The sequence below is a fragment of the Thamnophis elegans genome, chromosome 7 (genome assembly GCF_009769535.1).
Source record: "Thamnophis elegans isolate rThaEle1 chromosome 7, rThaEle1.pri, whole genome shotgun sequence".
NCBI classification, from domain to species: Eukaryota; Metazoa; Chordata; class Lepidosauria; order Squamata; family Colubridae; genus Thamnophis; species Thamnophis elegans.
The window spans coordinates 21917446-21944590 of NC_045547.1; the positions used below are offsets into that span (position 1 = coordinate 21917446).

The 27145-nt window shown below is 44.8% G+C and overlaps 1 protein-coding gene across 2 annotated transcripts in view; it reads left to right on the plus strand.

The window, feature by feature from the left end:
- DENND2A (DENN domain containing 2A) overlaps positions 1–27145 on the plus strand; it is a 94416-nt gene continuing 67271 nt past the window's right edge. For both annotated transcript variants that reach the window (XM_032221559.1, XM_032221560.1), the window contains exon 1: positions 1–357. The gene's annotated coding sequence lies outside the window, so the exon portion shown is untranslated. The remainder of the gene's footprint in view (positions 358–27145) is intronic.

Here is a 27145-nt window from a genome sequence, read left to right on the forward strand (position 1 = left end):
AGCGCGCCGCACGCTCGGGGCTTGGGGGCGGGGAGCCAAAGCGCCGATGCTCGCGGGGAGGAAACAGCCGCCGAAAGACGAGAGAAATCCGGGCAAGGAAGCAGCTGCGAGGGACGGAAAGCGGAGCGGGATCCTCGCAGAGCGCCCAGCGAAGGGCTAGTTCGCCGAGAGCCGGAGCGGGAGGGAGAGGCGCGTCCTTCGGAGCCGCGAAGGGCTAACAAAAGGGAGGAAAGGCGCGGGGGGGGGGGGGCGGTGAGCGAACTATGCGACCCGAGGCTGCCGCAGCCGCGGCCCCGCTGCCATCGGAGCGCCGCAAGATGAGGACGGAGAGCAGCCCGCGGATCCTCGTGGAGCAAAGTAAGTCGGCGCCGGGGCTGCAACCGCGCGCCCTTCTGCGCTCGCTGCCCGCGTCGAGGGAGGCGGAAAACGGAGGAGGGGGAGGGTTCGGGCGGAGGAATTCCCCGTGGACTTTTTGGGAAGAAAGGAAGGGGGGGGATTTTGTGGTTTCCTCCGCGCGGGGAAGCTTGGCGGGTGGGATGGATGCGTCGCGGGGGAAGGTGTTTTGCTGGGTGAAGCCGCGCTGGAGAAGCGGGCGAGCGAGTTTTTACGCGCGGCGTGGCGCGAACGGAGGAGCTGAAATAACGGGTAAAAAAAGGTCGCGGGTGGAAGGACGAGGGGTGCGCTCATAAGGTTGGACGTTGAGCGGGATCTTTGGGCACCTCATTCGGGGACGGATGGGTGTCCGGCCTCTCCGAAGATTGGAAGGGCGGGACGTGGGGCTAGAAAGAGGATGGTTTGGCGCATTGGATTCCCCAGAGGCGAAAAAGAGTGACTGGCTGCGAAAAGATGCGGGCGCTCCTGCTGGAAATGGTTAGTTTTACTACGAGGTTCATAGAAAAGATTTGCTTGATTGGGGGAGGGGGGCTCTTTGGGTTTCTCAATTCCGTGTTTCCTCAAACAGCTCCCCCCAAGGGGCTAAAACTTTCTAGGGATCTCTTTAAAAAGCAATTCCAGGGTTTGGCTGGTTTGCTACAGGCCTGTTGGATTTAACTCTATCGGGAGTCCATTTGTATTTTGCTACACTCTGGGTGTCAAAACAAGCTCCCCCCCCATGGAATGGGGCTTGCTTCTGAGCTACATCTGTCGAGCTACTTCTATGCTGTTCTATAAAACTTTTCCCTTCCCCTCCCTGCATTGAATAATTCATTTGGGCTTTGTGATGCTTTCAAGAAGACCAAGGGAGGAGTGATGGTGTGTTGTTAGTTGTGAAGTCATCCCAACCCCATGGACAATGTGAAGTCATCCCTGACCCATCACAACCCCATGGACAATGTTTCTCCAGAACTTCCTGGCCTCTACCATCCTCTGGAGTCCATTTAAGCTCACACTGACTGCTTTAAGTGACTCCATCCAGCCACCTCATTCTCTGCCCTCCCCTTATTCTTTTGCCCTCAGTCTTTCCCAGCATTAGGCTCTTCAGTGATGGTGTTATCTAAATTTAAAAGGAGAAAAGTTTCACAAAGATCTGATGGGGTGTAGTGAAAGAATCATAGATAATTCTTTAAGGTGGATAAAGCCTTGGTTTGAAAAGTACAGTAAGTGTAAAGGGGTGGGAAATTATTGCTTACAGATTCCTAGGTTGTTTCTTGTTGATGAAGGTTGTTGGATAATCCTCCATTTCTTAAAGAAAATGATTTCATGGAAGGGAATGTACGTAGCTCCTGGGCTGAATGGTGGAGCTCTTGCTACTCTCAGAGTTTGGTTGCTTGTAGACATTTCATTACCTGACTAGGGAATATCATAAGTATTAATGAGGGTGGGGTCAATAGACACATAGAAATAAACCACATTTACGTATCATTCAAGTGAGATAATTTAAGAAAGAAACAGACCACAGTACATCCACTCCAGCAGCTAGCACCTAGATAAGCAGAGATTAACACCAGACAAACAAGCAAGAAATAATACCCTAGTCAGGGAACTTTTTTTTTTGCTTTGTTCAGCTAATAAACAGATAAGCAGGGATTAAACACCAGACAAACAAGCAGAAAACAATACTTCAATCAAGGAACTTTTTTCTTCATTCAATCCTTTATGTGTGTCTGATTCTGAGAGACTTCCTGTGCAAGTCCCTGCAGTTTTCTTAGAAAGGTTTTCAAAGTGGCTTGCCATTGCCTCCTTTCTAGGGATGAGATAAAGTGACTAGCCAAAGGTCATCCAGCTGATTTTTGTGGCCAAAGTGAGACTAGAAGTCATGGCCTCCGAGTTTCTAACCTGATGCATGAGCCACATCCTCACCAATAATGACAAGGCAAACCTCACACTTACTTGCAGTGTTGATGTTACACAGTTGGAGAGGGTGAAATATCTGCAAGTAACAAAGTGGTCTCTGAGGTTGGTTACTAAGGTTTTTGTCCACACACAAATGCAATCCTGGAAAAAGATGGACAAATACATTTTGTGGCGACAGTTTTATTCCCTCATGAGCCACCTGTACATTCTTTTGTATGTTTCTGTGTCACACATGCAGGTATTCTGACATATACATTCCTGCCCACAACCTCATCAGGCTGTCTGTTGGTAGGTAAGGATAAGTCTAGATTCCAATCATACTTCCACAGTGAAATGGAGAATCACTGAATAGTTAGGAAATGGTGCATTTCAGGTGCTGATTATTGGGCTAGTGCAGTGGTTCTCAACCTGTGGGTCAGGACCCCTTTGGGGGACGAGTGGCCCTTTCACATGGTCTTAGGAACTGAGACATCAATTTTATGGTTAGGGGTCACCACAACATGAGGAACTGTATTAAAGGGTCATGGCATTGGGAAGGTTGAGAACCACTGGGCTAGTGCTTGTAAATAGTTGCCATCTGGCAATTAACATTTACCTTTTAAGCCCATGATAGCAAATCTATGGCACGAATGTCAGAGGTGGCATGCAGAGCCTCGTCTGCAGGCCCACCAGCCGTCGCCCCATCCCAGCTCCACCACACATGCATGCACACCTCCCGCCGGTCAGCTGGTCTCCAGGTCCCTGCCGCACTTGCGTGGGGTGCATGTGTGGAAGCTCACATGCCTGCATGGGGCACGCATGCACTGAGCCCGCATACATGCATGGAGGGCACTCGCATTGCATTTTGAGGGTTCACCTGTGGGTGCACCACACCGCACCCTGTTTTGGACCTGGAAGGCCTCCTGCACCAACCTGGAAGCCAAAAATGGGTGGAGGGGCAGGGCACATGTTTGTGTGTGGGGGATAGGGCGGGACACATGTGCATGGACATTTGCTTTGCATTTTGTGGGGGGAGGGCTGCTTTGAGCACTTGGCACCAAAAAGGTTCACCATTGCTGTTTTGAGCAATAGAAATTCGGCAGTGTTTTGATTTGAGACACCCTTCCAATCTTTTATGACATCTCCCCTCCCCAATATTGTGTATGTTTGGAAATGACAAGTTTTCTTAAAATTGTGATATTTGTTGCATTGTGTCAGAGCTTCTTGGATGTAACTATGAAATGTTCCATAACTTTGTGCAATGTTTTAAATTTCTAGCACCAGATGCCTAAGTAGAACAACAGAGAGACACATTTTTCCACTAAATTATAACATTATAGGAAAGAATGTGTGTGTGTGAATGGGGTGAGGTGGGTTGGGATGCGATAGAATAAGGAGGAAGAAGCCAACACATTTCTGAGACTTGTAGCAATGGCTCATTTCTACCTTTATCTTTCTACAGGTCTCAGTTGCCTCATTTTTTTCATCTTCAGGTACATTCCTTGTGCCTTTTTTTGATATCCTGGAGTATAATTGTAATCCTACCTGCCAACATTAGACAATTTAAGGGCAGAAGTGTATTTAAGATGGAGGCATTGATATTTTTAAAATACATGGAGAGGATGTATAGTTCATTAGATGTTTCTTTAACAGAAGAAAAGATGGCACTCTTGCAGCAGATTTTGTCTTTGATTACCCTTCACTATTTGCTTCTGGTGTATGCTTTTTAAGATGAAATCTACCATAGAAATACACAATCCAGATGCCGAATGAGCCACACACCCCTTCCCCAAGGACTGGATCCTCAAACAGTTGCCAACAAATTACAATAATGTGACAGAAGGGGAAATTATTAAATATACAGAATCATATTTTCAAGTATATTTTGCGAATGTAATGTAAATTACATATGTTTTGGTTTCTTCCCCCTATTTTTATGTCCTCCTCTTTAGTGAATACCTCTGCTCTGGCATGTCATAAAAAAGATAAATTCAGCTCATTGTCCCAGACAAGTTGGTATATTATATTGTACTAGGTTGGATGTATGTGATTTCTTTCCTGAAGGCAGGGTTTGCCTGCAGCGTGAGGAAGCTTTTTACAACATATAGTAAGTAGCTCCTCCTAGAAGTGTTTAGCTCCTTCTAGATGCTATTCTGGAAGTTCTGTTCTATGAGTTTTGCAAGTTGCAATCCCAAATCTATGTGGGGAAATTGACTTAAAGCAAGGGTGTCAAACTCAATTTCATTGAGGGCCACATCAGGCTTGTGTTTGACCTCGGGGGGGCATGGGGTCATGGTCAGGGTGGGTGTGGCCAGCTCAACGTCATTCATGTGGGGGGCACCTGTGGTGGCCAGAGTACTCTGCCAGCGAAAACTGAGCTTGGGAGGGCAACGTGCCGCCCTTTTGAGCTCCTTTTTTGCTAGCAGAATGATGCAGGAGGCCGTTGCAGGTTGGGAGAACCGCACACCACCCTCCTGACCTCTGTTTTCACTCGAAGGGGCACTGCGGGCTGGTCCTTCACTGTTTCCAGGGTGGCCCCATGGGCCAGATCTAAGCACCCTGCAGTCAGAATCTGGCCCGTGGGCCTTGAGTTTGACACCCTTGAAACTAGAGAATATTCTCTTGCTTAGTATTCTTGATATAACATAGTTGTATCTGCAGTCTCTTTAATCTATTCTACTCATGTAACAGGAAGTCCTTGACTTACAACAGTTCACTTAGGGACCATTTGAAGTTACAACGCACTGAAAAAGTGACTTATGACTGTATTTGATATTTAAACAGTTGCAGCATTCCCAATAGTCACATGATCAAAATTCGGATGCTTGGCAATGGATTCATATTTATATTTATCCCATATTTACGTGATCACCTTTTCCGACCTTCTGATAAGCAAAGTCAATGGGGAAGCCAGATTTATTTAACAACTGTGTTACTAACTTAACTGCAGTGATTCAATTAACAACTGTGGCAAAGGTTGTAAAATGGAGCAACATTGACTTAAGAGCCTTTCACTTAACAACAGACATTTTGGGATCAATTATGGTCATAAGTCAAGGATTACCTGTACATTTATAATACATATGGAGAAGAAATCTAGTTGCAGAGATTTGCAAAGAGAGCAAGGAATGGTTAAAATTAAATGGTATGGAAAATGCAAGGGCACTTTTGGTGGTAATAAAGAGTTTAGAAAGTGGCTGAAGACAGCTAAACCAGGAAATCAGCAGTGTGATATCTACCTACCTACCTACCTACCTACCTACCTACCTATCTAAATGTGTGTGTATGTACGTGCGTGTGCGTGTGTGTGTTCCAGCGTAACTCTGGAACGCCTCGAGCAATTTCAACCAAACTTGGTATACAGATGACTTACTCTCTGGAGAAAAATACTGTGGGGGTAAGACACCCCCAACACCCCTCAGGGTGTGTGTTCTGTTAAGATACAGCCGGTTGTGCCTTAAAATGGCTTCTTCTGTACTGCCATAATTGGCTTCTACTGTACAGTGCAGCGGAGTTGCCATGATAATGGCTTCACAGTACTCCACAAGGGGCTCCCTCTCTTAAGGGGAAAAATCCAACATTAGAAATTACATTGGGTCCAGACATTTCCCCCCTATAAATAAATACCCTGACAATCCTGGGTTATCGGCTAGTTAATAACAAAAATGAAATGCTTCACAAAATCTCTTCCAATCAAGTACGGTACATAGTTTCATCTATTGCCTTCCCTATCTAGTAATCTGGGTGTAACTGTGCAAATACAAACAGTTGTGCAGCCAATCCCTCGTCTTCTTGCCACTCCTGCTTACAAACTAAAACCTCACTAACATTTGGAGAATGCATCTTGAAGTGTTTAGGGAAAAGGTTCATGAAAAAGCTTCTTCCCTTCCTCCCACCTCGACAGACATTCCACATAACAGTCAGTAGCATCTGGTTTGTTCCAAGTTAAATTACCAGCTTGTTGGGTCTTCCATAAGCTCAACCTCAAAAGACTTTTGAAGGTTGTAATTTTTTAAAGATGAAATAGTAGGGGGACGGTTAAATGATTGAGCGACATAACTATGGGGCAAGTTAGTGTGTCTTCTACTGCTCCTTTTTCCTCTGTTCTTCTCTCCACCCCCCCCTCCCTTCCTTATTCCTGGGAGTTACTTGGTAGGTGTATTAAAGGCCTTGGTTAAAAAAAAAACCTAATGTTTTCAATGTTTAGGAGGAGCAGATGTGGCTACTTTAATCTGTTTACATCTGTGGTGTTCTAGATGCATCTTGAAAATCTCGTGTTAAGAGTGATAAACCACAATATTGCAAGTTGCACCTGGACTTAACTTAATGTTTGTTGACACTTTTGTGGTTATCTCATGTGACTCTTTTGCTCTCTGGTGGTTATGAATGTACTTCGGGAGAATTTTGTGTTACTGTCCTAATAAAACACACATGACTGTTTTTGTGGGGTTAGGATTGCAGCAACTGATGCGGAATTGAATTTGTTCCAGTTCTCCGGCAAACGCTAACACCCCAGAACTGTTTGCTTTTTAGAGGACATTTCAGGGGAGGATCCCCCCCAAAAAAACCAAGATGACAGCCACAATCATGTGGTGATCCTTTCAGAAACCTTGATCCAAGATCTGTCAAGTGAGAAAATTCACTCCTCTAGAACAGGGGTCAGCAAACTGCAGCTCTGGAGCCGCATGTGGCTCTTTCCTCTCTCTGCTGCGGCTCTGTTACCGGTCAGCTCGATGTTACTTGTGTCGGGGGTGTCTGTGGTTGCCTGAATACTCTGCCAAGAAAAATGGGCTCCCGAGCTCCGTTTTCGGCTGTGACAGCCTCCCAAAATCCTCTGCCAGAGAAAATGGAACTCCCTGTCAGGGTTCCGACCAATGCCCTAATTAAATCATGAGCCTCGAGCCAAACTTCAAAAGAAATCCAGTTATTTATTAGGAGCAGCATGTCGGCATTACTCAAGTGAAGCCACCTCTGACCCCACGTAATTTATGGCCCAGGTAATGACCCTGTTTCCCCCCTCCCCCCAGGGTATGTCATAAATCACATTCTCCATCGGAGCACTGCCTGTGGCCCTCCTGAGCTCCATTTTTGCTGGCAGAGGCACTGCAGGCCGGTCCTTTGCTGTTTCCAGGGTGGCCCTGCTGGCCAGATCTAAGCACACTTAAGGCCAGATCCACTCCTCTGGGCCTTGAGTTTGACATCACAACTTTAGATCTTTAGACACAAGAAGCTTTTATAGGTGCTTTATTGTGCATTCTTTCCTCAGGCATAATAATCGATTAGCAAGCTTTCTGTGATTAAAGAGTAGCTTTGTTACCCACATAACTATAGGCGCAAAAAGGGGTGGAATTCTGGAATGTTTTAAAAAAATTAATAAAGCATATTTTCTGTTCAGTTATTTGTGTGGCTGTAACCTCCTTCCTTCTTTGTGTGAAAGAAATTCCGTCTGGATTGATACAATGCATAATGCTGTAAATGGGGGCGGGGGTATTGGATTTTGAGTTGGTGGGTTGCATGAACCACACCAGAACGCATTACAATACATGTGTTGGGATAATGATCTCCATGAATGATTCTTTCTGCTCTAAGAGAAGTTTCCCTTTTCTCCACAATTAAGTTTGAGAGCACATTTCTCCCTCTCTGAAACCTCATCCAACCATCATGTGGAAGGCTGCCAAAAAGCCTAAGACAAGCCTTCTGCCACTTATATCTACCGTATTTTTCGGAGTATAAGACGGACCTTTTTTCCTCAAAAAAGTGGCTGAAAATGTGCATGCGTTTTATACACTGAATACATTTTTTGCCTCCTGCCCCCTTCACCAAAATGGCTGTGCATACCCTTATGGAGGCTTTCAGAGAGCTGCTGGGGGCTGGGGAGGGCAGAAATGAGCAAAAAACGGGCTGCTTTTTTGTTGTCCCCCCCTCCAAGCAGCACTAAAAAAACCTGGCCTGTTTGCACAAAAAATAGGCCATTTTTTGCTCATTTTTGCCCTCCCCCGGAGCACTCTGCAAGCCCCCCCCCCCAAGGCTATTCATGCCTTTTTTTAAAAAAAACAATGGGGCCGTTTTCGTGAAAAAGGGGCCGTTTTTGGGAGGTTTGCAGAGTGCAAAAACTTTTTTTTTCCTTTTGGAAAGCTCTTTAACTGATTGATGAGAATTAGATTGATCAGGTGCTGTGCCAGCAGAAACAAAGTCTTAGGTGCTGCAGATTGTCAGTGATTTCCTTCTCCAGCACATGGATAAAAATACCTGGAAATATCTACCTACCTACCTACCTACCTACCTACCTACTCTTTCTCTCCTAACCTACTGTATTTCTCTCTCCCCCCCTCTCTACCTACCTACCTACCTACTCTCTCCCTCTCCCTATCTATCTACTGTATTTCTCTCTCTCTATTTCTCTCTCTCCCTCTACCTACCAACCTACCTAATCTCTCTTTCCCCTGCCTATCTACTGTATTTCTCTCTCTCTTTCTATTTTTCTCTCTATCCCTCTACCTACCTACCTACCTACCTACCTACCTACCTATCTACACACACTCTCTCTCCCCCTACCTACTGTATTTCTCTCCCTCTCTATCTCTGTCTATTTCTGTCTGTCTGTCTATCTACCTACCTAACTACTCCCTCTCTCCCTACTTACCTACTGTATTTCTTTCTTTCCCTCTATCTATCCCTCTATCTACCTACCTACTTTTTTTTAAAAAATGGCTCTTCAAAACCTTGGTGCGTCTTATACTCCGGTGCGTCTTATTCTCTAAAAATATGGTAGTTCTTCTGTTGAGAAAAATGGTGTTGATAAAGAATTCAGATGAATCCCATTGGTCTTCCGACAAAAGTATTACTGAGGGCTTCCCTCCTTCCTATGCCTCCCTCTTTATTACCGTGTTTTCAGACTATAAGATGCACCAGTGTATAAGACGCACCAAGATTTCGAAGAGGTAAATAAGAAAAAAAAGTTTTTGTAATCCCCGGCTCCCAGGAGCATTCTACAGGCTTCAGCAGGGCTGGGGGAAGGCAACAAGGCCCTGTTTTTGTGGAAAACGGGCCATTTTTTGCAAAAATGGTGGCGTTGTTGCTTTCCCCCAGCCCTGCTGAAGCCTGCAGAGTGCTGCTGGGGGAAGGCAAAAAGGCCTCAATTTTTATGAAAAATGGGCCCTTTTTCACAAAAATGGGGTGCGGGGACGGGGTTTCAGGAGGCCAAAAATGGCTGTATTTGGTGTATAAGACACACCAACATTTCCACGCTCTTTTAGGGGGGGAGGTGCATCTTATACGGTACTTTAAATTGTAAGTTTAAATCAGCAATGAACACTGATGGACCGTATTTATAGACTTTAGTGGAGAGTAAATGCTTTTTCACATTGGCTCTTCCTTGAGTGACCAAGAGTAGCCAGTCTTTTGCAATTTGTTTAAAGGTAAAGGTTCCCCTTGCACAACGTGGTAGTGGTTCCTGACTCTAGGGGACAGTGCTCATGTCCATTTCTAAGCTGAAGAGCCAGCGCTGCCCAAAGATGTCTTTGTGGTTATGTGGCTGGCATGACTAAATGCTGAAGGCGCACGGGACGCTGTTATCTTCCCGCCAAAGGTGGTCCCTATTTTTCTACTTTTTTACATTTTTACATGCTTTCGAACTGCTAGGTTGGCAGAAGCTGGGATAAGTAACGGGAGCTCACCCTGTTATGCATCATTAGGGATTTGAAGTGCCAAACTGCTGACCTTTCTGATCGACAAGCTCAGCATCTTAGCCACTGAGCCACTGCGTCCCTGCAATTTATTTAGACTAGCTTAATTTAATAGATATGCTAGATACAGACTTCGTTCACCTGGGGAAAAAATCATGGTTTCCTTTTAGGTTATTTAGAGAGATGAGAAACTGATGGCTTTCCAGGAATTGTTGAACTGTAACTTTGGCTGATGCTCTTTTTTATTCTTCCGGGCAACTGAAACTATGATTAACATTCATGCGTCATCCTTAATTTGACTAAATGATTCAAAGCAGTTCCTTCATTGTGCCTATTAATAGAAACCAGTTATTACAAGCAGGCATCTTCACGGCTTATTAAAAATCTTAGGAAAACTATGTCTTATTCTTGATCGGGATTACTAGCCAAATATGATAGGTGGAATCCAATTACCAAATGTTAATTGGTTTACAATGTTAGGGTAGTGGTAGTGATATAGAAACCAGAGACATGGTGATCAGACATCTTTAGCAAATGCAAAAACAGTTAAACATTTGTAGTTCACAAGCTGATGAGGTCATGCAGGAATAGACAAAGCAAAGTCATAAAATCACGGGTGTCAAACTTGATCATGTCACTTGACGTATCACGATGTTTTTTGCCTTTGCGGAGCTGGGGTGGACGAGGTCTGTGTGTGACACATCCGACCTGCAGGCTGCCAGTTTGACAGCCTGACATAGATGATGCTCTTATATTAGTTTGTTCCTAATAAGGCACTGTATATCTTCTTCTGTATCTCTGGTTGAGATGCTATTTCTCTTCAGGAGTATCTTGCAGGCTTCTTATTCCTGTACTGTTAGGCATCTTATTTGTTCTGACCTAAGCTTCCTTAACAGGCAAGAAGTGGAGTCTTGGTCCCGGCAAAACCCCTTTTATTTACACGACTGTGGATTCCTTTCATTCACAGTTCACAAGGCTTAGCGAACAGTCTTTCAGAGGGTTGTTTATCAAATACGAACCTTATCTCGTTTGGCGAGCTGCCAAATAACTACTTCCAAACACAAGGCAAGGCGAAACTTGGCACAGAGTCTCTTATAGTTACAAACAGAATTTTTCTCTCTTGACATGACCAAATGAACTTATTGTTTCCTGCCAAAGCCCACTGCCCATTCACTCCTCTTTTGTTTCCTATGGGAGGGGCCAATCACCTCCAAGGTGTGGCTTTATTCTTAAGTCGACCCTGCTTTCTTAATTGTTTGTGTCTTCTGGCATCTCTGCACATGCACGCACAGGGAATAGGCTCCAGCTGTTCCTCTGCCTCGCTGCTGTCTATCTCCCTCTTTGCCTCCGATGCAGAGTCTTCATCTGAGCTTTCCTCAGCCCCCAGGACTGGCCCATGCTCCTCTCCAATCTCCTTGCTGTCCGACTCTGCTGCCATCTCCGCAGGCCGCCGGCGGGCTACATTATCCCATTCTAGTCAAACACTTTTCTATCTTTAGCTTGCTGTCTCTTGACTTGAATTAAGTATGCCTCTTGAGATCTCAGAACTTGATGAGATCTGTCTACAGGATTATACTTGGTTGTCAGCGCTCCAAGTGTTATTGGAGATATTCTTGTCACACCATCACCATATATCCTCACACAGGATTTAGTGGGTTCCATCTTGGACAAGAACTATCCTACAATGATCGGGTCAAAATGTGATACGTAATCTCTGAATCTTTTTGTATATATTGATTTGTCTTTTCATTCGTTTTTGAAAGCAGTGGGCTTATTTTGTCCTTTATTTGAGTGATGAAGGCTTAAGTAGAGCAAACAAACCTTTTTCTGTGCATAACTTCTTTTTTCCGTGCAAATATGCCAGTAGTGGACGTTTTGGATGTTGTATCTTAAATAGGGTATTGGAGGAATTCATTGATTGTAGAATGTAGAAGCAATCCTTATGATAAGGCTGCAAACTGTGTTATGTAGACTTCTCAGATTAGAATTTTAAAAATGGGATGAGGTTTTATATGCTGAGAAGAGTTGATAAAAACAAGTTTGGATTGAAAATTGAGCTGAATGTGGTTGGGTGTTACAAAGAAGAAAGATCCCCCAATATATCCCAATGGTTTAATGCCATTGATTCAGAAAGTTGCTGACTCCCCCATTCTAAGCTCCCCTTCTTGTTTTCTCCTGGTCCCATGATTCAAGCTGATCTCTTATACAGCATTTGGAAAGAATTTCATATTTATGCTGTGCAGGTTGCTGTACCTCATTCGAAAGGAATTGTTTTTAAAATTATCTAAAATGTCTTCCCGCACGATCTTCTAAACATGCTTGCTGCAGAATTGCAAACAGCACAAGAAATGCACTTCCTATTTAAAAGTGGAATTAGAAAAACAGGAAGATACTTTCAAAAGGGAGATAGGAACTCGGGCAGACGCTGGAGGCCTGGCAGCATAAGATGGGAGAGATGGGAGAAATATTTAGACTAAAATAGTAAAGTGTAGATAGAGACAAAGATCCAAGAGAGGAAAATGGGAGGCAAGTCAAAAAAAACGAATAAGAATTGAAGTATTAAAGTGGGCAAGAGATGATGGATAGAAAGGAAATGTCTTTTAATATAATGGTGGCTTGACTAAAAGCTAGAATAGAGATAAAAATAAGAATACACATTTTTACATAAGAGAATAAAAGCAATAGCTAGATGGAAAGATTAGAGGTTGAAAGATGGTATTATGTATGTTTAAATAATACAGTGACTGGCATTAGAATGGTATATTGAAACATTGAACAGCTAAACAATGAAGGACTATATTTCAATACAAACATGTGTATCAACACTAGGACTAGTAATGGTGGCCTGTCCAGAATCTTGTATAGAGGTAGACATAAGAAATAGGGGAAATATTAGTAACTTGATGCATAAGGGCTTGTTTTGCTCAATGATAGGACTTCATGTATATGAATTCCATTGGATTTGTTGGCATAGCTTGTAAAAAGGAAAGGGTATCATGGCTGGGAAAGATGATTATAGCCGGGGTGAGTGGGTCTATTTTTAATTTAAGAGCTTCTAACAATATTTTCATACTATGTAGACTGCTGCTGGAAATTCCTTCCTGTTTTGATACGGCACCGTAGTGCCCTTTTAAAGCATATAACTAATTGACCATTTGCTGAGAGGCCTGGGTAGATGGAACCCAACTTTCATTTTCTAAAAGAGCCTTTTCCACATGGTTCCAGTTACTGAAAAGACATTTACACAAATCCATCAAAAAGTTAGAATTAAGATTGCCAGGAGAAATATCAGCAACCTCAGATATGCAGATGATACCACTCTAATGGCAGAAAGTAAAGAGGAACTAAATAGCCTCTTGATGCAGGTGAAGAAGGAGAGTGCAAAAGTTGGCTTGAAACTCAGCATTAAAGAAAACTAAGTTCATGGCATCTGGCCCTCTCAATTCCTGGCAAATAGGTGGGGAAGAAGTGGAGGTAGTGACAAATTTTATTTTCCTGGGCTCCAAGATGGAGATTACAGCCAAGAAATCAAAAGACGCTTGCTCCTGGGGAGGAAAGCTATGGCAAATCTAGACAGCATACTAAAAAGCAGAGACATCAACCTGCCAACAAAAGTGTGTATAGTCAAGGCTATGGTTTTCCCAGTTGCCATATATGGCTGTGAAAGCTGGACCATAAGGAAGGCTGAGCACCAAAGAATTGAGGCCTTTGAACTATGGTGCTGGAGAAGTCTCCGGCGGTCAAACTGGTCAGTCCTAGAGGAGATCAACCCTAACTGCTCTTTGGAAGGCCAGATCCTGAAGAGGAAACTCAAATACTTTGGCCACCTAATGAGAAGGAAGGACTCACTGGAGAAGAACCTATTGCTGGGAAAGATTGAGGGGAAAAGAAGAATGGATGACAGAGAATGAGGTGGCTGGATGGAGTTACCGAAGCAGTAGCCGTGAGCTTAAATGGACTCCAGAAGATGATAGAAGACAGGCCTGGAGGAATGTTGTCCATGGGGTCGCAGACACAACTTCGCAACTAACAACAACAACAATCTTATGTACCAATTGCACACATTCCTGGCTCAGGAGGCCCTACTCACAGTCACTCATGCCTTCCTCATTTTTTTATCTGGGTTACTGCAATACCTATATTAGGATAGCTGTGACCTTACCTGCCATTCAAAAGGTTTTAAAGAAATGATTTTCTGTAGGCACTGATTGGGCAGGATATTTTGATTGTTTCTCATTATTTGGGTTTTTTTGAAGTTGCCCCTGTTGCAGTATGTTCTATTATATTTTATAATAATGGGTGCTACCCTGAATTGCAAGCCAAGGGGGCAGTTATATAAATCAATTTATTTTCTTATTTATTTAGTTATTAAATTTATACGCTGTCCATTTCACTGTCAGGCAATTCTACCCAAACAAACTAGTGAAAACCAGGTGGATAACCTTCAGATTGATCAGACTTTAATTCTCATTATTCCTAGTAAGTTCTTTCTAAAGTATATAGAAAATACATTTCGACACATGTTGACAGTAGGCATGTATGGTCAGCATGATAAAATCATGGTTGCAGATTCAATTTCTTTGTTGAAGTCTTCAGTGGCAGTCTTCATTAGTGCAATCTGTTAAGTGTGAGCGTGATGGTTTCTTTGCCAGCACTGTATAGGAACAGCAATGATTACATCAGCTGATTAGTATGTTGGACTAAGAGGCAGGGGTAGGGTCAGCATTACCTCCTTTTCTACTGCTATTAGAGCCCATTTGGCAGATTTTCATTCCTTTTCATGATAATCGGATGGCTTCTTATTCCACCTTTGCTGTCTATAATCCATGATGGTGAACCATGATGGTGAACCTATGGCACGCAGAGCCCTCTCTGTGGGCATATGTACCATCGCCAGATGCTCTTCTGGTTTCTGATGCACACATGCGCTCAGGCCAGCTGATTTTCACAGGCACCAGAGCGCTGGAAAATGGCTTGAAAACTGTCTGAAAATGGCCTGAAAAATGGCCCCCAAACAGCCCAATAACTCCCTTTAAAATGGCCTGGAAATGGCCCCCAAAATGCCCCCTAAACAGCCTGAAAACTGTCTGAAAATGGCCTGGAAAATGGCCTCCCAAATGGCAAAAAATGGCCTGAAAATGGCCCAAAACCAGCCTGAAAACTGTCCAAAAATGGCCTGAGAAATGACCCCCAAACAGCCCAATAACTCCCTTTAAAATGGCCTGAAAATGGCCCCCAAACACCCCAAAAACAGGAATGTATATGCCAGCTAGCTAGCTGGTCTTTGGGTTTCCGGTGCACATGCGCACACACATTCCGATTGGTGCACTTGGTGCTGAAAAGTTTTGCCATCACTGCTGTGGATGGTGCAGGCAATCCTTTAGCTATTCTAAGCTTTCTCCCTCAATTCGAGCAGCTGTTGTAATTTTTTGCAGTGGTGCTTATACACAGGAAAATACCGTCTTATCTTGCCCGAGTCAGTGGTGGCTAATAAGCAACAGAGTGGATTCTGAAATTGTAGTGTTTTGTCTGGAGGGGAATACACTATCAGTTTTGCCAGAGTTGAGGTGCTTATCACATTTATTAAAGAAAAAAGCCAGCTACTAAATAAAAGTTCAGCTGAAAACCTATCATTCCGGACTGGGAGGGGGAAAAATGACTTTAATGTTTCACATTTGCCATTAATGTTCGACAGGGTGCATTACTCAGAACTTGCAAGTTGCAAGAGAGACCCCCCCACTCCCCCAATTCATTTCTATCCCCCTCAATAATCTGAAATTGTACTGGTCAAATTTGACATCAACATTTGTGACAATGTAAGGCTAAAAATGAAGCAGCGGGGGGGGGGGGGGCAAAAGTCTTTCATCTTCTCCCTTTAACCCTCCAACATGGGAGAGGCGAGAGGAACAGCACAAAATGGCGCCCAGGGTTCAGCTTGTTTTGCTGTAAATAAACACCCAGAGGTAGTTAAAGGGGGTGGGGGTGGGGAATGGACAGCCTATTGTCTTCCTTCCTCTTTGCCATTGCCACCTTTAAAGTCACCTCCCCAGCCCCCAAGGAAAACATAATGTTAGATTGGTCATTCCTCACGGCCTCCTGCAGCCCTTTGAAAAATAAGAAGACTTGAGTTGCAATCTTCATGGCTCAGGTGTCGGCTTAAAAACAAAATTCTATTCTCCCTCTTAAAATGAAAATAAAAAGGCTCAAATTTCACCCACTCTGGAAGACACAAGGATGCTGGTTTGTGCATAGAATGGTCACTTAGATCAGGGGCCTCCAACCTTGGCAACTTTAAGCTTTGAGGACTTCAACTTCCTTTGCTAGCTGGGGAATTCTGGGAGTTGAAATCCTCCAGGCTTAAAGTTGCCAAGGTTGAAGACCTCTGACTTAGATCCTAAACAACCTTCCCAAACCTGTCGGTTGTCTGGTGGGCTGCCTTATCACCGGTGGCTATATTCCTAGCCAGGTTGTCACATCTGGAGTTGTAGACTGACACATCTGGGAGAAGCTTGGTTGGGGGGTTGGCTGGTCTAAGAACCGGCTTCTGCGCCAAAGGAGCCTTTCTAGCATTCAAGCACTAAAGCCAACCCAGAGAAAGAAAAGAAAAGAACCTTTCCTCCCACTCCCCCTTCTATTTTGCAGATGTTCAGTTATTTTCTTGCCAAGGATATTTTTAAAAAATTCTGCAGCCGTAATAAAGAGAGGAGTATATGATGCACACATCTGTGAATAGCCTAGGAGAGCTAAGGAAGAAGGGTGGAAGAAGTCCTTTGAGTAATGGTTTAGAAGGATTTATTGTTTCTGCTGCATTTTGAACATAGCAACATTTCTATTTATTGTTTGCCATGAAGCAGAGCAGAATTTCAAGGAGCAGCGTGGTAGGTTGTTTTTTTTTGAGGGAGGTGTCCAAACATTTTCTTCAATCACCAGCCTCAAGTGCATATTGTGTCTTAGGACAGTGATGGCGAATCTTTTTGTGCTCGCGCAATAGCACATGTGGTGGGTTGCAGGTGGTACGACCCAGTACAGGCATACCGGAGTCTGCCAGGAGCACTGGGTACTGTTCCAGTATGGTGCTCCGGAGGGCCCGCCCTCCCGAACTCCTTATCTGTCCTTTAAAGACTTCGGCGTTTCCAAGCATGTGCATGGCACTATCATGTCACAGGGTAATCATGAAGATACAATATATCTCTACCTCTATCTCTCTATATCTATATCTAACATAGGAGTGTCAAACTCAAAGCCCTGGGGCCAGATCCGGCCCACGGGGTGCATAGATCTGGCCCACGGAACTGCTCTAGAAACAGCAAAAGACCAGCGGTGCCTCTGCCAGTGAAAACAGAGCTCTGTTTTTGGCTGCAATTGCCTCCTGCCCAGAGTTGGGTTGCTCCCAGTTCTGCCCGGATCGGGTGAACCGGTCGTAGCGGTAACAGGAGGCTCCATCCACCCGCCGCAAAGTAACAAAAAAATGGAAACTCACCGCTGCTCCTGTCACCCCTCCACCCCCGCGAGCTCCGTTTTCACTGGCAGAGGGCTGCTGGAGGCTGTCACAGCTGAAAATGGAGCTTAGGAGCCCGTTTTCATTGGCAGAGCGCTCTGGTCACCACAGATGCCCCCAACATGTTGAACTGGCCATGCCCGCCCTGGCCACACCCACCTTGACCCCCCGAAATCAAACACAACCCTGATGCCGCCCTCAATGAAATTGAGTTTGACACTCCTGATCTATCATCTATCTATGAATCTTTCCCCCTCTCTTTCTGTACATGCAGGTACATGCTGTGGGAGAGGGAGAGGAACTTCGATATTATCATTTTCTGTAATCTTTTGAAACTACCTCAGCACATTTTTTTATAAAGTCCACCAGAACAAAATGGAATTGGATCATTCTCACTCCCTGGCTCAACTGGGCTAACTCAGAAATGTCACAATACAATATACATCCCATCAATTTAGAGGCAAACACCCTAGAAGTGATGGGATTTGTAGTCTGATATAATTGGAGAGAGCTGGACTGGGGAAAAATGTGGTCAGCCCCTTGGATAGAGTCAGAGAACATGTTTATGCTATGTCGCCTTTTCCAACTCTTGAGGATCAGTTTAGGATGGCTTTTGTTTTTAAAGAGAAGCTTGTAAGTAACAGCAAAGACTTTCTTCCTTCTCCCGTCTTTAGAATTGTTTCCAAGTGTTCATCAAGGGGATATTTCTCTCTGTATTATGATCTGGAATCAGCTACAAAGAACATTTTCTGCTAGTACTAAAGATCAGCTGGCTAGGATTACATGACTAGATTCAGTTCTTCAGTATAAAAGTCTTGGTTTCTCTCTTGCACATTCATTGGTATGTTTACTGAGTTTTTATATGCATACATATTTTTGGGAAGCCAACATATTTTGTGGAATATCAAATCCTTTACATTCCTGGATAAAAACTTTAATTTTGCAATCTGTATGTTTTCCTAAGCCTTCTAACTGATTTCATTTTGATCATCTAGACCAGAGGTAGGGCGCTATGCAGTGGTGGGATTCAAAAACTTTTACTTCTGGTTCTGTGGCCATGGCTTGGTGGGTGTGGCTTGGTGGGCTTGGCAGTGGAAGGATACTGTAAAATCTCCATTCCCTCCCCACTCCAGGGGAAGGATACATCAAAATCCCCATTTCCTCCTGATTAGCTGGGACTCGGGAGGTAGAAAATAGATGGGGGCGAGGCCAGTCAGATGTGGTGTTTACCGGTTCTCTGAACTATTCAAAATTTCTGCTACCGGTTCTCCAGAACTGGTCAGAATCTGCTGAATACCACCTCTGATACTATGGCCCCTTTATGACCTGCAGACCTTAACTCTCAGAATTCCCAAGCTACCGTAGCATGGTTGTTCTGGGAGTTGAAACCCCACAAATCATAACAGGGCCATAGTCCCCCACCCGTAGTCTAGACCAGTGTTTCTCAACTTTAGCAACTCTTAAGATGTACAGACTTCAAGTTCCAGATTGGTTGGCTGGGGAAATCTGGGAATTGAAATCCACATATCTTTAAGTTGCCAAGGTTGAGAAACACTAATCCAGCCCCTTGTCAATGTGGATTCAGTTCCATATTTGGCCGAAGATTGGTCTGGTCACCCAGGGTTTGTTCTGGAGAAAAGTTAGGGAGCACAACCTTGTTGATATTCCTAGATATTTTAGGGACGTTTGTTCCCATTACCTTGGAGCATTTGAATGTTAGAGACAGGAAGTTCTACTTTGCATTGCTTCTATTATTTATTTGGTTGCTGTCAGAAGGTGACACTGAGGGATATGCGCATGTAATCTTGGGAATTGGGAGTGATTCTATTTCTCTTTCATATTATTTAATGCTTATGAAGCCACGGGAAGATTCCTTTGCAGGTTTGCCGTTTAGCATCTCTAGTTGATACTTAGCTGTAGTTTTCTGCAAGCTGAAAATTAGATTTTTTGAGAATCTCCACGTATGTCTAGATGTTTGCGGACTGGATGTTGGGAGAACAACATAAAAATAACAAGATGGAATTGTTTCTGATTCTGAAAATCCATTGTTGAGGTGATAAGGTTGTGCTGGATGTAGCTGCTTTTCTGCTTAAGAAACAGCTTTGCAATTTAGGTGTTCTGTGAATGGAGAACTAATATAGAGAGTCCTTGGGTTATGTCCATTCACTCAGCACCTGTTCCAAGTTACGATGGTGCTGAATGAGTGGTGTTTATGACTGGCCTTTGGTGTTCTGGCCATTGCACTGTCCCTGTGGTCATGTGATTCCATTGTAAGAGTTTGGCACCCAGCTCATAACTATGACGTTGCAGCCAGCCAAGTTCATTCGATCACGATTTCTGATGTTCCCTGCCAGCTTCGCATCAGCAAAGTTAGTGGGAAAACTGGTAGGAAGTCTGAAGGAGTCCCACGAGTCCCACGAGTCCCACATAGTCCTCACTTAATGACAGCTGGAACTGTCAATAAGCAGCAAATCATGCTTTATGCTCAGCAACTATAATTCCAGTCCCAACTGCTATTGTTTGCCAAAGATTACCTGTTCCAGATAATTAGATAAGAAAAGTAACAAGTGGTTGTCACCAGCTCAAATGATTAATTAAACATAAATAAAAATATTTATATTTAATTGTTACGCTGCTAATGTTATTTAAGACTTTTTATTGTTTTCTTTTACTACCTTGCTTCTCTGAAAATAAGCCCTAGCATGATTTTTTCAGGGTGCTCATAATATAAGTCCTACCCCCCCCAAACAAGCCCCTGTTAAGATTGTCAGTCAGGGATGCATTTAATACCATGTTCCTCCCAAAATAAGACCTAACCAGAAAATAAGCCTTAATGAGTCTTTTGGAGCAAAAATTAAGCAGGTTACTTCTGCTTGCTGCCAGATGCCTGCAATTTGGCCATTCAAATTGCACCAGGCTCAAGGTTGACTCAGCCTTCTATCCTTCCAAGGTCAGTAAAATGAGGACTCCAATTGTTGGGGGCAATATGCTGACTCTGTAAACCACTTAGGGCTGTAAAGCTCTATGAAACAGTATATAAGCCTAAGTGCTATTGCTATTGCTATATATTGCCTAGGTTCATGTTTGTGAGATAGGCAGCTTTATAAATTTGATAAATGGATAATTTAGTTGCACCCCCTGCCTTGAAATCAAATGTGAAAGATCACATACTGAAGAGGCCTTTATCACTGGGCAGATCCCAACTGTTTACTGCTCTATTGTTAATCATATTTATGATTACTAAATGTGGAGGCGAGAGTATCGGTCAATTTTCTGTAGTTTTGGTGGGAGGGGCTACAACAGGGTTTAGTCACAGCCTGATTGGTCCAGAGACTGAGGGATTTTTCTTAAATATCCTCCTTTCCCTCTTGGCTCCCAGTTTCCCTCAGTCTTTGGTCCAAGCACTAGCTGTGGCTCCAGTGAGGTACAATTCAACTTGTGTATTAATTCAATTAATTGGATAGCCTAAATTTGATTAAAACAGACTGCAGCCAGAAGAGACTGTTTCAAGTCTCACAGAGAAAACGGAGGGGGCTTTACCTCCTACCCTGCAGCAAGTCAGAGAGATGTCTGCTCCTTCAGAGCACAGCGGCGGCAGTTTCTCTAATTACAGTCTCGGCGGCTCAAGTGAGGTCTCTAGCAAATTAAATCTTTCTGCTTGGCCGATATTCGATCTGCTTTCAGCGCCGATGCTGGGGCTTCGCCGCTGCTTCAAAGAGCTGCCACAGCCTGATACAGTACCAGAGGGCGCGCCTGTTTGAATTCACCGAACGGCGCGGCACAGCCTGTGGAAGCAGGAGGACTGCAAGTCCAGGCGCAGGAGTCTCAAGGACTCGGCTTGTCGCGAGGCTAACCCCTCAGAGCCAATTTCAGAACCCTGCGAACGCCCGATTCACTACCCACGAGGCACAGCAGCCATTTTTGGTGCGACCTCATGGGCGGTGGCCTCTTGCTGCAATATCAGCAGTGGCCTGCATCGGGGCTACTAATCGAGGCTCGCAGACGACGAGGCACGGCAGGATTTGCACAGTGCCTGCAGGCAATCACAGTCTATCCAACAAGCACATGAGTGAGGCATGGCCTCCACAGTTCAAGAACCTGTGCAGGCCCAAGGAGATCTAGAGGAGAAGGGCCAGGGCAGACTTAAGGCCAGGGCAGCGGCCTCTAGGCCTACAGCCAACCAGCGCCCTTCCAGAGCATCCATTTGAGATGAATCCAGAAGACCAAAAACCCTGGAAAAACAGGTGGCTAGGACAGAAAGGCTGGCCCAGGCAACTAGGCCTGAATCCCCCAGCAGATCTAGATCCTCGATTAAGCCCTGGTCTCACACCTCTGGTTCGCCTCCTAGGGGCTTCAGTCCTTCTTCTCCCTCAATTTCCCCTCAAGAAGGGTGGCCTCTCCTTCACCGCACCATCTCACCTAGAGCTTATAGGGAAAGGGTGGAGGATCCAGGAGAAAGAAGATCTCAGGACTACCTCCTGGCCACCCAACTTGCCCCCCTCTATCACGGGACCCTTCCAAGGAAGATTTGGAGGATTTGGACCAGCTGCCTGATAGCATTAGGAGACTCATCTTTGCAGCTATATCTAGGGGTATTTCCTCGGGCCTTGCCCAGAGGGACCGTTCCTCCCAAGGGGTGCCCAGACCATCCACGGTCTCCAGGCGCAGGTCCCCTTCCTCCTTCAGGGGACAGGATAATCCTAGGCCTCCTTCCCCTTCGGTAGTCAGCAAAGGTTCCATCTTGGGGGAGGTGACACACCCAGACTTGGGTTTTTTGGCGGATGAGGATTCCGTTCCTCCAGAAGCCCCAGCATTCCCGGGTCTCTTCCCTCACCCCTGCCTTCAAGCCCATGTTACACAAGGCCAAAAAGACTACTCAGATTGGCCCTGGGGCTCCCCCAGTATCCCAGCACAGGGGTCCCAACTTGGCCATGTTTATAAATCCCAATACAGTTAAAGAGGAGGTCCCAGCCCCTCCGCTTTTCCTCGAAGTGGTTAAAAAATCAGTGGGTGAGGCCTTCCCCCTTGCCCAATCCTGGGAGCAATGATAGGCGTTATTACAGTACGGAGCAGGCCTTCTCTCAGGCTCTGCAACTTCCCACGGTAGATGCCCCGATCGCCCTTCTTGCTAACACATCCACAGTAGTTTCGGGTGACGTGGCTGACAAGTTGAAGCCAGAGGACAAGCGTGTGGAGCTTACTCTCCATAAGAATTTCAACGCTTTTGCCTGGGCAGCCGCGGCAGCGTCCTGTTTCAACCGCACAACGGTCATGTGGCTGCAGCAATTGCAGGACTGCATCTCGAGCCAAGATGTGCATCTTCACCAAGATCTCACTAAGATCATTTCAGCTACCCAGTTCTCGGCGGACGTCGCCCTGGATTCCATTAAATTCATGTCCAGAGCTCTAATATGCCACAGTTGATAAGTGAATCACTGTAGTTGTTAAATTAGTAACAGTTGTTAACTGAATCTGGCTTCCCCATTCACTTTGCTTGTCAGAAAGTCGCAAAAGATGATGGCATAACTCCAGGACATTGAAACCTGTCATAAATATGAGGCAGTTGCTAAGCATTTGAATTTTGATCACATGACCATGTGGATGTTACAATGGTCGTAATTGTGAAAAATGGCTATAGGTCACGTTTTTCAGTGCTATTGTAACTTTGAACAGTCACTAAATGAACTGCTGTAAGTTGAGGACTACCTATAATATATTAGTATGAATGTACTCTATATTTGTCCATAAAATTCCAGGTATCATTGAGGCAGGTGATCTTAGCAATCAGTCGATCCAGTTAATTTTCTACCTTCAGCAAAGTAGCTGCATTATGTCCTTTCAGACCAGGGGTGTCAAACTAGCGGCCTACAGGCCGGATGCGTCACATGCAGGCCACGCCCACCTTAGCTCTACAAAGGCCAAAAATGTCACAATATATCACATGACACAACCGGGTTTGACACCCACATTTTAGTCATTACTTTGAGATCTGAAGTTCTGGGCTGGGGGAGAGATATAATGACCAGCTGAGACAAGAAAAAGATATTGTTTAAGCCAAAAGTTTCCTGTGTGTGGGGATTGTTGTGTCTCTTAGCTGCTACTACTTCTTAATTTTCAATCACTGCCTTCCTTTCTGCAGCTAAAAATTGCAGAGTAAAAAGCTAAACCGATCATACTGTAGAGCAGGGATGTCAAACTCGATTTAATTGAGGGCCCCATCAGGGTTGTGTTTGACCTTGGGGGGGGGGGCAGGGGTGTGGCCAGCTTGATGTCACTCATGTTGGGGGGGCCTAAGGTGGCCTGAGTGTTCTGCCAGTGAAAGTGGGCTCCCGAGCTCCGTTTTCAGTTGCGACAGACTCCTGCAATCCTCTGCCAGCGAAAATGGAATTTGGAAGGGCTGCCCAGGGCAGTGGCACCATGGGTTGGTCCTTTGCTGTTTCCAGGGTTTCCCTGTGAGCCAGATCTCGGCACCCCATGGGCCACATCCAGCCCCCAGGCCTTAAGTTTGACTCCCCTGTATAGAGAATACCAGGCATTAGGTAGCCATTTAGACTAGGCCTCTCAAACTGGTGGCCTATGGACCAGATGCATCACGCCCACCCTGGCTTCTCAAAAGAAAAAAAGTCACGATGCATCACGATACATCACATGTCACGATTGAGTTTGACATCCATGATTTAGATCTTGCTATAGTGATCAATGGGCACAATGGCATATTTGGTGGTTTGTATTTCAGCTCTCTGAATTTGGAGGCCAGGCACGCATTCAGATTGTATAATTGCAATAATGGGTGTCATGAAATAGTTAGGGCCAAATAGTTCTTTGACCTCTTTTGTCTCTTCCCATTTTATCTAAGTACACAATCCGATAAATCCACAGATTAAAATTCTAATCCTCCCTGTGGTTGAAGAAAAATTTGCTGCACACACATATTTTTGCTTTGCTTTTCTTTGTTTCCTAAAACCAACAGCTTTCGTTACACCATCCGCAAGAATATTTGTTCATCTGGGAAACTTTGGCTCTGCCCCTTCTGATTCTATACAATGCAGGTCAAAGTCTTTTTTGTTGTGACAATAGAGGAAATGGATATTTTGACCTATGCCTGTGCTTCCTAAGGGGAAGTCCCCACTTTCTGCACGCAGAACATAGTAATATTTTGTGTATGCTTCCCTGCCACAGGAAGTGCTGAAAATAGAGAAGAGGATGAGATGGAAGGCGTTTGGACTCATGTTTTCCCTGATGGGAATCCAGGGTTACTCCTGGTTTTCCTGTTAGCGTTTTGTCTTCTGGACATCCGTCCTGTTCACTGATGCTTATTGTTGTCTCGTTGGTCACTTTTTAAAAAGTTTCATTGTTTATTAATGTTGAGGTTGAAAACAAATCTCTTCCTGTAGGATTCAAGTGATGATGCGATGAAATGGCTTAACTAATATTTCATCACAGTTGTAACTGAACGATTGCTAAACAAGATGGTTTGGAAGATTTGGAATGTTGAGAGCGTGTCAATGGGCAGTTCTCGCAATATAGCCGTCCTTGAATTACCTCCACTAAACCAATTAGATCCCACAGATTAGGCCTCCTCCGAATTCCATCCGCCGGCCAGTGTCGACTGGCAACTACCCGGAGGAGAGCCTTCTCTGTGGCTGCTCCGACCCTCTGGAACGAACTCCCCGTGGAGATTCGAACCCTCACCACCCTCCAGGCCTTCCGCAAAGCCCTCAAAACCTGGCTGTTCCGACAGGCCTGGGGCTAAAGAGCTGTTGCCCCCGTCTCTAATGGTATGACTGTTGTGAGTTTTAAATTATATATTGTTATGTTTGTTTTTTTAAATTTTTGTCTGTATCCCCCTTCCCCGGTTCGAGTTGTGAGCCGCCCTGAGTCCCCCTTCGGGGGGAAAGGGCAGCATACAAATACAATAAACTGAACTGAACTGAACTCTAGGGTTCAGCAACAGCTGGAAATGGTCACTCATAAAACATTCGCTTATTAAAAGAAAAGCCATGAGGTTCTACTACCAACTGTTTCCAGCCCCCTCTCCTCTCCTCTGTCTGCTTCCTTACCCCCCAAAGGCTGTCTACCACACTGGTTCTGTCTTCACATCACATTAGTCTGTGTGTAGCTGGACATGCAGCTAAACCCACCTCTCCTCCAATAAAATAGACTGTGTGCGTAGATTTGAATGCTTTATTGAAGAACAGGATATGGTGAAAACGGGGAAAACAGGAATACATACAATGAGAATCAAATAGAAGCTAGGCAGCATTGAGTTACTGCTGAACATAACAATTAATAAATACAAGCAATCTAAATCTCACCAGCAATGCTTTGTGTGTGGAATGTTGGTTTGTTCTTGGATGACCACATGCCACAAATTAAGATGAATTTTTCTTTGTGCTTCTGCCTTCTCCAAATGTTAAAGGAAATGGAATCTGGCTTCTCAGTGTGCACTTGTTTTGAGAGTCCGGGCTGATGAGTAAAGAGGTGGCGTCATCTTCAAATCATATACTTGGTATTTGTCCCTACAGCCACTAGATGGGGCTAGAGAACAACCACAGTATATAAAGATAGTATGTTGGGCAATGTTCCCTCTAATTTTTTTTTCAGTGTGCGCGGAAAAGTATAGTGTTTGAGCGGCACATTTTCATGCCTGAGCTCCTGAATTTTTACTGCCCGGTAGCTGCCCAATCCCCCCCCCCCCCGCATTTTCCCGACCCCTTCCAGACCTTGACCTCTGTGTAGTTGGAAGTTGGGGGGGAGTTGTTTGCAGAGAAGGCTCAGCCATTCCTCCTTCATACCCTGAAGTTCATTCCAGCGGCCGTCCAAGAGAGGCTTCCAGAGGGAGTGCCAGTCAGAGAAGTTTGGCCGGAGGGAGAAAGAGTCTCTCTTAGGATGGTGGAGCTGTTTGAAGGGCCGTCTGAACATTCCCAGAGGGGCTCTTCAGCTCCGCCTGGCTCTCTCTACAAAATGCTTGGCTGAAGCCTGAAGGGCGCTGGAAATGGAGCCTCTCAGGGCTGCTGAATCCTTTGACTGCGGGGGCAGCAGAGGGAGCCTCGGTGGGGCTGAACACTTTTGGCTAATGGGGAGGAAGAGCACCCTCTGTAGGAAAACATATTTCCTCTTAATAAAATCACTGTGCGGCAGTTGGAAACTGCTACGTGGCGTTTTCTTGTCAGGTGCGCGGCCGCGCAGCTTAGAGGGAACATTGATGTTGGGGCATATTTGTCCCTCCGACCAATAGATGGGGCTAGAGAGCAACAACAGTGTATAAAAGTTGTATGCTGGTGCATGACAACATCAATTAATTTTGTCTTGATTGCTGGTCAGAAGAACCAGCTTTCAGCTAAGTATTTTCATACAGGCAGTCTGCAATTTACAACAGTTCACTTAGTAACCATCCAAAGTTACAACGGCATTGAAAAAAAAAAGACTTATGACCATTTTTCACACTTGCAGCATCCCCATGATCACATGATCAAAATTTGGATGCTTGGCAACTGACTCATATTTATGACGGTTGCAGTGTCCCGGGGTCCTATGATCACTTTTCGTAGCCCTCTGCCAAGTAAAGTCAGTGAGGAAGTCATATTCACTTAACAAGTGTCTTACTATCTTAACTACGGCAGTGATTCACTTAACAACTGTGGCAAGAAAGTTCATAGGGCAAAGCTCACTTAACAAATGTCTCACTTAG